This window comes from Macaca fascicularis, chromosome 3, assembly GCF_037993035.2.
Source record: "Macaca fascicularis isolate 582-1 chromosome 3, T2T-MFA8v1.1".
NCBI lineage: Eukaryota > Metazoa > Chordata > Mammalia > Primates > Cercopithecidae > Macaca > Macaca fascicularis.
In genome coordinates this window covers 102,045,149-102,056,901 of record NC_088377.1, presented here as the reverse complement: position 1 = coordinate 102,056,901, position 11,753 = coordinate 102,045,149, and positions in this window count along the sequence as shown.

The window sequence follows — 11,753 nt, the reverse complement described above, 5'->3', positions numbered from 1 at the left end:
GGTTAAAGAGTTAGGTGATCACTCATAATTTTAAAGGGGCAAGGAAGAATAGTCTTCCCACTGCCCATAGAAGCAGAACAGAAAATGCTGGTAAGCACAGGGATAGTTACCACAAAAGCTGTTTTCTACCAACTGTTAGGAAAAGCTAGCAATATTGAGACTATTCAGATTCATCTTTTTTTTTTTTTGTCAAAAAATTTTATCATGTCGCTTTTGCCATAAATATTCTTGAAATCCAAGATAATTAAGATAAAGGTCACATTACAATTACCAAGAAAATCATCTAAAAATTATTTACTTTGAATTTACATGGAACTGAAATCTGAATTTAGAGATGGTTCACATCGTTTCTACTCTGAAACACTTTTTAGTAAAGACTGAAGTCACTGATTCTTGAATAGGGCTGCACATTAGAATCACTTGCAGAGATTTATAAAAATTGCTGCCTGAGTGAACCTTGTTCTTGGAGATTCAGATGGAATTGGCTTGGATGGGGTCTAGACAGCAGTAGTTTTTAAAACTCTCCAGGTGAGTCTAATGCAAAAGTCAGGATTGCAATCCCTGCTTCTAGCCCTGACACCATTGTACTCCCACTGGTCCTTCAGCCTGCATATCACTTCCCCGAGGAAACCTCCCTAACCCCTAAGTCTAGCGATGTGCTCCTATGTCTCTCTGTGCTTTCTGTCTTACTCTTTTTGGAGACGGAGTCTCGCTCTGTAGCCCAGGTTGGAGTGCAGTGGCATGATCTCGGCTCACTGCAACTTTCGCCTCCTAGGTTCAAGCAATTCTCCTGCCTCAGCCTCCCAAGTAGCTGGGACTACAGGCGCGTGACACCACGCCCTGCTAATTTTTTGTATTTTAGTAGAGACAGGGTTTCACCATGTTGCCCAGGCTGGTCTCAAACTCTTGAGCTCAGGCAACTGCCCGGCTTGACCTCCCAAAGTGCTAGGATTACAGGTGTGAGCCACTGCACCCGGCCTTCCGTTTTATTCTTTATCACACTGTGCTCTGTTTGCCTGGATGCTGTGCTATATTTGGCTGTAAGCTCTATAATGGTAGGAACATGTGGTCTTCATTTTTTGAATGCATAGTCTCTGACATAGATGCCTACCTAACACATAGTAATTGCTCAATTAATGTGTGTTGAATATTAATACATAATATTGGACTTAGAACTTTCTTTATATTGCATCCTGTTCCAGCGTAAAGCTTGCAAGGACAGACATAGGTTTAGGAAATTAGTTTATTTGTATCCTTAATGAATAACTGATAGATATGAACCTCTTTTAAAAGGATCCTGGCCTACCTACACAATGAACATGTGTAAGATGGAGTAAAAACAGAAAGAAAGTAGGCTGGGCACAGTGGCTCATGCCTATAATCCCAGCATTTTGGGAGGCTGAGGAGGGGCAGATGGTTTGAACTTAGGAGTTCCAGACCAGCCTGAGAAACATGGCAAAACTCTGTATCTACAAAAAATATTTACAAAAATTAGCCAGCGTGGTGGCACACTTACGGTCCCAGCTACTCGGGGGGCTGAGATGAGAAGATCGCTTGAGCCCAGGAGGTTGAGGCTGGAGTGAACTGAGATTGTGCCATTGCACCCCAGCCTGGGTAACAGAGTGAGAACCTGTCTCAACAACAACAACAAAACCAAAAACAAACAAACAAAACCCACAAAAAATGCAAAACAAACAACAACAACAAAAAGCAAGTAAACATTAGATGCTTTTCAAAAATGATTATTTGAACTCGTTTACAGGTTAAATACACTGGGAAATTTTCTTAAGAGAATCAGAAATGGCTAATCTATTTGCCTAAGCTTGTTGTAGCTGTAAACCTTTAGATGACAATTATAGTGTCTGCAAGGTAACGAATAAACTTCTCTGTTATTCAAAGACCTTTGCAATCTCTTTCCAGCCTGCCCTTCTAACTTTTCCCAGCTGAGTGAAGGTGGAAAGAGTACATTTGGAATTCAGAAGCCTCAGAATCAAATTGCTGTTCCACAGTATTGTATCTGAGAAACTCAGACCAGTTTCTTAATTTCTCTGGGCCCCAATTTCTCCATCTGTAAAATAGGGGGAAAGGAGCTACCTCTCACAATTGTTTTGAAGATTAAGATATTGCATCTGAGGGTGCTTTGTAAAGTGCAAAGCCCACTGCAAACAATTCTTAATATTAATTGCCAAACAGAGTTACTGATAGGTGTCACACTTTAGATGAGTACCTGAAGTTTCTCAACCTGGTGCCTTCCCCAGCTGAGAGTACTTTTTCTTGTCATTCTATCTATCCAGTTATTATGCTCAGTAATTATGAGTCTCCTTCCCTCCCTTCTTGAATTGTTATTTCTCAATACGTCTGGGCAATGGAACTCAAGCCGTGATGCAGCGATGGGAGGAAGATGCAGCGATAGATTGCCTTTTCTGCGGCACTAAAAGTGGAGAAGAACAGGGTAGGAAAGAAACAGTAATGCCTGCAAGCATCTGCTCACTAATCTCAAATGTGCCATTTACTTTTAATTATTTATTATAATACTTCAAAGCATATTTTGTAAAATTAATAAAGCCTGAGTAATTTGAAACCTCTCCATTTAGCTTGCCAATACATCTTTGCTGAGAAATGCAGTGAGTGGAATTCTGAGAGAATGATTTGATCTATGGGCCAGGGACAGAAGGATTACTGAAGATTTTTATATGTTCTTAGAATGCCTTTCTATTTCGGGAGAAAAATAAAACAAACATAAAACAAACTCCACTTCATAGCAGCAAGCCAAGTTATACCAGAAAATCTCTTATTACTTAGCGAAGAAGAGAATTTCTACTCTAAATCACACTCCTTATATTTACATATATTAAATGTAGAATGAAAAGAATTTAGAAAGCAAAAACAATGTTTATAATCGAACTTTTAAAATCAGATGCAGACATGTAAATGAAAATGTTACCGTTGTATGAGGACCTCTGTTAATTTTTGCATAACATTTGTTTCCATGGGTTCCTGTGTTGATTAAAGTAAATGCATTTACCAGCATACATGTCATGGAAGACTGACTCTGCACCATGCTCTGTGACAAAAGGCTTCAAGATTAAACCAGTTTGGTAAATCCTCTTCTTGAAGACACACAATGCATGTCTGCCTATTAAATCTCTGAGTGCTCCAGCAGTAGAGATCCTGTTGAAATTTAACTTTGTCATTCTTAAATTTCCTTGACTGTGGAGCCTTTTAAAATAATTATTTCACCTATTAACAGCTGAAAACGTGCTGTTCTTTGGAGTACCTCTTGGGAAACTCTCAATGACATCAATTAAATACATTCACTTGCCCTGCTCATCCACAGTGTCCTTTCTGGAATGGAGTTGCAATAAGAGTTAGGTAAAATTTTACATAAAGCATAATGTGATTTAAAACTAGTCATAAATGGGTTTTTCTTGGTAAGAGCTTTATTGGGATATAATTCACATAACGTACAATTCACCCATTCAAAGTGTACAATTGCATGGTTTTTCGTATTTTCATAGAGTTGTGCAAGCATCCCCATGGTGAATCTTAGAACATTCTCATCGCCTCAAAAAAGAAAATTCATTCCTTTTAGCTATGATCCCCTATTCCTCTATCCCTCCACTCCACCCCTAAGGAGCAACTAATCCATCTTCTGTCTTTACAGATTTGCCTATTCTAGATATTTTATGTAAATGGAATCATACAGTATGTGGCCTTTTGTGCCTGGTTTCTTTCACTCAGTGTAGTGTTTTCAAGGCTTTCATGTTATAGCATGTACTAGTACTTTATTCCTTTAAAGTTTTAAAGATGGAGAGAAGCCCAGGAAGGCAAGAAAGTATTAAGAGGGGCAGGGTGGTGAGTTGGTGCCCTGGGGATCCTTGAGCTTGACTAGGATAGGAAATGCCCTGCCTGGGAGAGAAATGCCATATTCTTTCCTTTCTTCCATAACTTCTTATGGTTTGGGCTCCAAATCTTTTTACATACACAGAGTTGATCTCCTCTGCAAAATCTGCTTCCTGAAAATTGTTGGTGGATCAACACTGATACTTTTCTTGGATATGAGGGACACAAGGCTTGCACCTGTTTCTCAAAATGAGTATCTGAAGTTCGAGACACTTGTATTTGTTTCCTGCTTATTTTACAGACTTGAAGAGGGAATTTCCAAGGGGATTGCATGGCACTTCAGTTAAACCTTTGAAAATAGAAAAATAGTCAAGAAAAAGAATGCTGCTTCTCTCCTGAGGCAGCTACTAGAATCACTGTAGGGATACTGTATTTTGTAAAAAAGCTCATAATGGTTTCCAGTAATTAGGTCATAAGAGCTCTGGGGGTGAGAAGAGTTCTTTTTCCTCACAGAGCAGGTGAGTCAGGGTCTAGGTACAGAATTTATCATCCAGTCAATACTCTTCCCAAGAGGAGAAAAAAATGAAAAAAAAAAAAAAAAAAAGTATGTGAGTGTTCCCAAGTGCTGGAGATTAAGGTTGATTTAATCTTGTTGCTTCTATTTTGCCACGTTGTGACTTTCATGTGCATCCCATTGCCTGATGCTTATAAATGGTGGTTGTGTATAATGTCCCATCTTTTGGGTGCAGAGTTCAAGGACCCTGAACCAGCTGTAGGGGGTGTTTCGGACACTGGTCTAGCAATGGCCTCAGAAGATCCTGATAGAGGTTTGATTGGTCACTTTACAAGTAACACTGGTCTGTACTTAGTCTGTGTTACATGCAGGAAAATACTGATTCTGAGGCATTGGGGTCACAGAACTTAAGATGCTTTTATCCACAATTCGGCCAACATTCCTTGAGTGCTGCTGTTTCTACACAATAAGTATATAGCAGTAAATAAGACAGTCCCTGCCCTCGTGTAGTTTATAATCTGGCGGAGATTCCTATAAATCAGAATTGTCTAATGTTCCCTGTGGATTCTATGAAATGATCAAGATGTCTCAAATTAACTCGTTTCTGACCTGAGCTCCCTAGAGAGACCCTGCGTGAGCAGGAAGAAGCATTCTGTGCTATGTGTCAGCCACTCCGTTGGATGTGTCACACGCCTTTCTCCTTTCATCTTCCCAACAAGCCTACATGTAGGGTCTTATTGCAACTCTTTGGTGGAAGAAGTTGAGGCTCAGCAAGGTTTATTAGGAGACAGAACCAAGATTAACTCTAAGATTGTCTACCCATTCTCTTTCAATGAATCAATGCTACTCCAACAAACTGAAACACTTTGATATTGACCCCAAGTTCAAGGGATGCCCAAAGGAGCACTAACAGGTGACAATAAAAAGTGTGCTCAATTCAACAGTAATAACAGAAGGCATTTTTGTGCCTTTAATCCTGTACTATGGTGGAAAGAGCATAGGCTTCGATAAATCAGTGAGGATCACGTTAGTCTCCAATCAATTAAAATTCCAAAAATAGAGGCTTAAGAATTAAAAGTATTTTCCTGTAAAAGATGGCATGAAATTCCTTGGTCTTCAGGGTCAAAGGCTCTTCCAGCTTTCTGTTTCCTTATCCTCATTGTCCAATATGGCTGCTAGAGCTCCAGATATCACATCGTAGTTCCAGGCAGCAGGAGAGGGGAAAGGCTGAAAAGGGGCATTGCCCCTTCCCTTTGGAAGACTTCTCAAATGTTTTACATAACACTTTAACTTCCATCTCTTTGTTTAGAACTTAGTCACATGACCAACCTACCTATAAGGAAGAATGGAAAGTGTGATCTTTTAGCTGGAGGGCAGTGTACCCAAATGTTAATTGAGGTTCTGTTACTAAGAAGAGGAGTCTTGTTACTAGAAGGTAATTAACAGTCTTTGTTGTAATATATTCTATGCTTTTTAATTATATGATAAAATCTCAGCTAGAGCCTATTAACTGAATTGATTGCATTTTTTGCATTCACTCAACAAACACTAGTTGATGCCTACTGTAGGTATTGTGTTAAGTGCTAGGGATGCAAAGACCAATAAGACACAATATGAACTTGACATTATCAAGATAAATATTAAGGGTGATGACGAAGGGATGCAGGGTTTCTTTCAGAATTCTAAAATTGATGGTGGTGATGTATATACAACTCTATAAATATACTAAAAATCATTGAATTGTACACTTACATGGTGAATTGGATGATATGTGTATTCTATCTCAGTAAAACTGTTTTTAAAAAACAATGTGTGCCAGAGTAAAAGGAATCTGTATGCCAATGCTTAGGAGATTCGTGTCAGTGCAGAGAATGGATTAGAGCAGTGGTTCTCAAAGTGTGTTCCTGGACCAGCAACATCTGCCTCACCTGGGAACTTGTTAGAAATGTAGCTCCTCAGGCCTTACTCCTCATCTGCTCAGTCAGGAACACTGTGGGTGCGAGCAGCAATCTGTGATTGAACAAGCCTACCAGGGGATTCTAATGCACGCTCAAATTTGAGAGTCTCTAGATTAGAGAATATGAAAGGACTGAAGGAAAGCATTTAGGATGTTACTTCAATGAACACTGGTGAAATGACAATGAACACTGGTGACCCTGAACACTGGTGGCTTCAAGTAAGGATAAAGAGACAGACGTGGAATTATTAGCTATAGGTGGAAACACTTCTAAAAGGGTCTTAATATACTTATCTATTAAAGTGATGAATCAGGAGGTAATGGCTAAAGCTGATGAAAAAGAACTCGAAGTCTATTTAAGCATATAATGAAAGTAGCCTATAAAGGAACTAGAGTGATAGTCATCAACATTTTGGAGGAGGGGAGAAAAAGAATAATGAAAGTGAACTACGTTTTTGCCTTTCTGGCAATCTCTTGAATGTTCTTGAATCTTTTGAATAATCTCTTAAATTGACAAATAGATTTTTGAAAAAATATATAAACTTATTACGTAAGGAAGAACTAAACCCAGAAATGGTTAGGTTTCCTTTGATGAGGTGGTCAGTGTGGAGCTTTTAATTATATGCCCTTCTGCACTTTTGAAACAGGCAAAAATACAATGTTTATTAAAAAAAAAAAAAAACACTTAACTCTCTAGTGAAGTAGATAATGCTAGTAGTCTCACTAATCTGATACCCCTTAAGACATCAGCTATAGAGTATGAGTAAATCTGAAAAACCAAGAGTTTTAAGAGGTAATGCCAGAGAATTAAATTTAATCTGAGAAAAAAGTCATCTAACAGTAACACAAGTAATCTTGGGTGTTTCTAAAGCTTTATAGCTGATACCTTTTCGTTGTGTGTTAGTACCTGAAGAGTCATGATGTTCTAGTTATTTTTCTTTCTAATTCGATTTGCTCTTGTCCTGTCTCTTAGGTGTGTAATATCTCTCTCAATAGATTTGTTTTGCTGGGTCCACCCAAGTCAATAGTATCCACTGGTTCCTTCATATGCTAAATTATTTGTGCTGTTATACTTCATGGTGATGAGCATCCCAGGAAGCCTGGGCCACATTTCACTCAGGCCTTCAGCCTCATCATTTCTCCAAAATCTATCCCTTGAAGGCCCAAATAATCTTCGTGCTTCCAGTCTCAAAGCTCATTTCTTGGTGTACATCTTATTCAACCTACCAACCCCAGCTGACCATTTATTCATTGACTATCTTCACTTGGTTTCCAGCACCCCACTACCTTGGTTTTCAGGTTTTCCTGATGGCTTCTTTTTTAATCTTCTGTGTTGGTTGTGTCTCTGAACCTTGCTGAGCCTCAGGGATCAGTCTGAAGAGCTCCTTTCCTCTCTAGCTTCACTCACCTACTCATTCCCCAAATGATCTTATGTAAGTCTCATGACTTTAAATGCTGTCTATACGCCAGTAACAACCAACATTTTATCTCCAGCTCTCACCTCTGAACTTATACCTCCAGCTGTCTATGTAATGTCTCCACTTGGGTGATCAAGTAGCCATTTCGAATGTGGCATGTTCCAAAACATTCCCTCTGCAAACTCTTACTCTTTTGCAAGCTTTCCCAGCTCAATATGTTGAAATGTCCTTTTTCTAGCTGCCTAGGTCAACACGGACTCATTCTTTGTCCCTCTCTTCCTCTCATTCCTCAGGTGTGATCCATTAGTCATACTGCAGCTCTCCCATCAGGCATATTCAGAAGATGACCGCTTCTCAACATCTCCACTACCACAACCCTGAGTCAAGCAGCCATTATTTCAGCCTAAAGTATTACAATAAGTGGTCTCCCCACATCCACCTTAATACCTTCTCAATTAATTCTCCACATAGCAGCCAGAGTGAGTGTCTTAAAATATGCACCAGATCTTGCCACTTCCCTGCTTAAATCACCCACGACTCCCATCTTACTCAGAGAAAAAGCTAAAGTCCTTACATATTCCCCCGAGATGTGGCCTTATCTAGCAAACGATACCATGGTTTTCTTTCCCTAATCAGTGTTGGTTTCACTCTGTTCTTGTTAAATCCTTTTCCTGCAGCTAGCTATCTTGAACACATAGGCCACTGAACACAGAGAAAATTCAGTGAAAGCAAGTGGCTGAATCAGTGTATTTTAATCAAAAGGTTAAAAAAAAGAGTAGAATTTATGATACCCTATTAATGATGAATGTGTATACATAGAGCAAGTAATAATCTCAGTCTGTAAGCTTAGATATTCCAAAGATGTAACTTTATTTTTCTACAGTTCAATTTATATCTACAGCAGCGTGCATCCTGTAGAATCTTCTGAGATGATGGAAGCATTTGCTGTCTGCAGTGTCAAATAGAGAAGCCATCTATTTTCTTGGACAGGACAGATCCAGAGCCCCCATTCCTCCCAGTGGTGGAAAACATAATCAGCGCAGGGCAAACTCAGTCAAAACAAGGATTTCTATCATTTCAGGGGATCTCCCTCCTCTCTTTATCCCTAGGTTGCATCTAAGTCTTACAAGGCTCCTTGAGAGTTTCTGGTTCTCAATCCTCCAATTGTCATCTGCTGAGCAGTCTGAGTTCTTATTGGTTTCTGGTCATTGGTCTCTCAGGTGACTGTATCTTCTGGTTTGCTGGCCATCCCGTAAGTTTTTTTGGGATAAGAATGTACACTACAGGTGTTTTTGTTTGTGACCTTGTGGGGTATGTGAGTGTGTGTGTGAGTGCTAGATAAATGTGCATTTGTTCTAAATTTGAGAATATTCAATTCTGCTATAGAAAATAGAAATGGGATGGTGATACTCCTAAGATGTGTTAAATATAGATAAGGAAGTTAGTAACTTGTGAGATGTGTTAAACGTAGATAAAATAAGTAGGGCTTATGCATACTGAACATAGATAGGGAGAGATGGAAGAACTAAGAGACACTTAATTTTCACGAAGCACTAAATATACATGGGGTACCAGAGGCATCTAATTTTCATGATACACTAAATATAATAGAGGTATATGAATCCCTTTATATTTATGACATCTGAAATTGATAACCCATTGATGATACCCATTCTGACTCCAAATGTCCACTGCCAGATAAAATCCACAGCTGTTCAACAGGCTAACTGGTGAGGAATAGCTGTAGCCAGATATAATAAATACATGTGTTTCTCCTAGAAAACAATTGTTTGTGCTGGTCCCAGGCATCTTCTGTGTCTTGGGCCTCTTTGCTCATCTTTGAGGAAATATAGCCACACCATCAGGAGGGAAAACTGTCTATGGGTCTTTTGTCTATGGGTCTTTTGTAACCCAGGTTTTATGTAGTGTGGTCCTTCCACCTTTCCTGCACCCTTTCCTAAGCACATTACCCCACCCCATTTCTTTTCTCCTTTTTATTGCTGCGTGGATACATTGATTTAATAAATTGTGTGCTTTCAGTATTTTAGTTTGGTCTCTGATCCTTTTTAGTCCTGCATCTCTAGGGTAGCTTGTGCAACAGTGTACTGGTAGCATAGAGGCCATCATGGCATCAAGGTAATTTCCCTCATGACACTGGGGGTAGATAGGATTGAGACTGCCTCAGGGTGACTCTGCCCAGGCAGGCTGTGCTATCATCACTGTCTACTGCTGCTGCTCTACCACACTGCTGTGGGAGATGGCTGGAAGATTTGGCTCTTCTGTGAACCCCAACTAAGGAGTGAGACATAGCCCTTGATCGTGCTCAGATTCCCAAACTTACTGGGGGCTCTATCTAGCCAGACTTGGCCAGGTGCAGGTGTGACTCCTTCTTTGGGACACCCACCAGTGTCTCAATAGCTTTCTTCCTCCTCCTCCCTCAGTACAGAGGGTCTGGTCTGTATGTGCTTTGGGAAGCACTGTTTCCAAATCTGTGGCTAACAGTATAAATTTCATGCCTCTAGTCCTTAAGAACCTTGGTTTTGATTCTGATAATCCAGGCTTTTGAAATTCAAAAATGTTTTTTGAGTTAAACTTTTTGAGTTTATTGTCTTTAGTTTAAAAAGTCGATTTCGAAACTCTACTATGGCCTGAATGTCTCTCAAAATTCCTGTTTATCTCCACTGTGAAACCTGGTCCCCACTGTGCTGGTATGAATAGGTATGTGGTCCTTTGGGGAGTGATTAAGGATTAGTGCATTATAAAAGGGCAGGAGGAAATTAGCTTAGGTCGCTTTCTGCTCTTCTGCCCTTCTGCCATGTGAGGACACAGAAAGAAGGACCTCACCAGACACTGAATGATGGCATCTTGATCTTGGAATTTCCAGACTCCAGAACACTGAGAAATAAACTTCAATTAAATTACTCAGTCTGTGGTATTTCGTTATAGCCACACAAATGGACTAAGACAAAGTCATTTCTCTTTTCTATCTCTGCATTTCTGCCATAGCAACCCTACTGTGAGGGCAGGCACACACCTACATGCTCACACACACACACATGCACATACACATGACATCTCTGCTGCCTGAATTGGGGGAAGGTTGAGGGTAGGCCTGGAATACTGGGGAAGGAATAAGCCTAAGTCGTTATTTCAAATTCCCATCCTTCCCCATTTGCAAAGGACTGCATGTAGCTATGAGTGAGTTGTCTGGATACAGGGTTTGGAGGACTTTGCAGGCTGCTCCCTCTTTGTGTCTTAGTCTACTCTCCTGCTTGTCTTTATTCAGCAGCAGGATGGACACTGGCAGTTCCACGACAACATTATCCGTAGAGTTCAGTCAAGTTCAGAGGATGCTTTGATGTCCCTCTGGATCTGAAAATATCTTTCTTACCTTCTAAGTTTGCTTTGGTCCTTCAACGGAATGGAGAGAGCATTTATTGATTACCTTCCACATGCTGGGCATCACTTTCCAAGAGGCCCCTTTTAAAATGTAAATTCCCTCTGGCAGGGAAAAACCCTTAAGCCCTCATTATCTAACCCCTAGAATTAACTTATTAGAACCATTTCCATCTGTCATAGCCAGCTGCGATCAAGGCCGTGTGAGACTGGCGTCAGGATAGCTGTCCTGGGGAGCACCCTGGGAAGGGGAGGGGGCAATGAGAGGGGCAGGAGTGGAAGACCTTCCAAATCAAAGTTTATCTGCTCCACAACATTTGCCCCGTGGTAGCCCTGAAATAATTGATGTGCTAATTAAAATCTCTGTAGATTCATTAAAGCAATCCCGAGAAAATCCCTGCTTTGCACTTAGGTTGCCCAGCCAGTAGTTTGGGTATAAATATGAAAGTAATGAAACTCATTGCTTTAACAAAAATGATCCCATTTTGACTTTTTCTATCAGTCCAAATGATGAAGTTTTAACTTCATTTTAATGCTTAGAAGTGCAAAATAGTGATAGATGAGAGAGGGTGTGGGTCACATAGGCAGGCTGGCTTGTGATTTACAATTTATATTATACAGACTG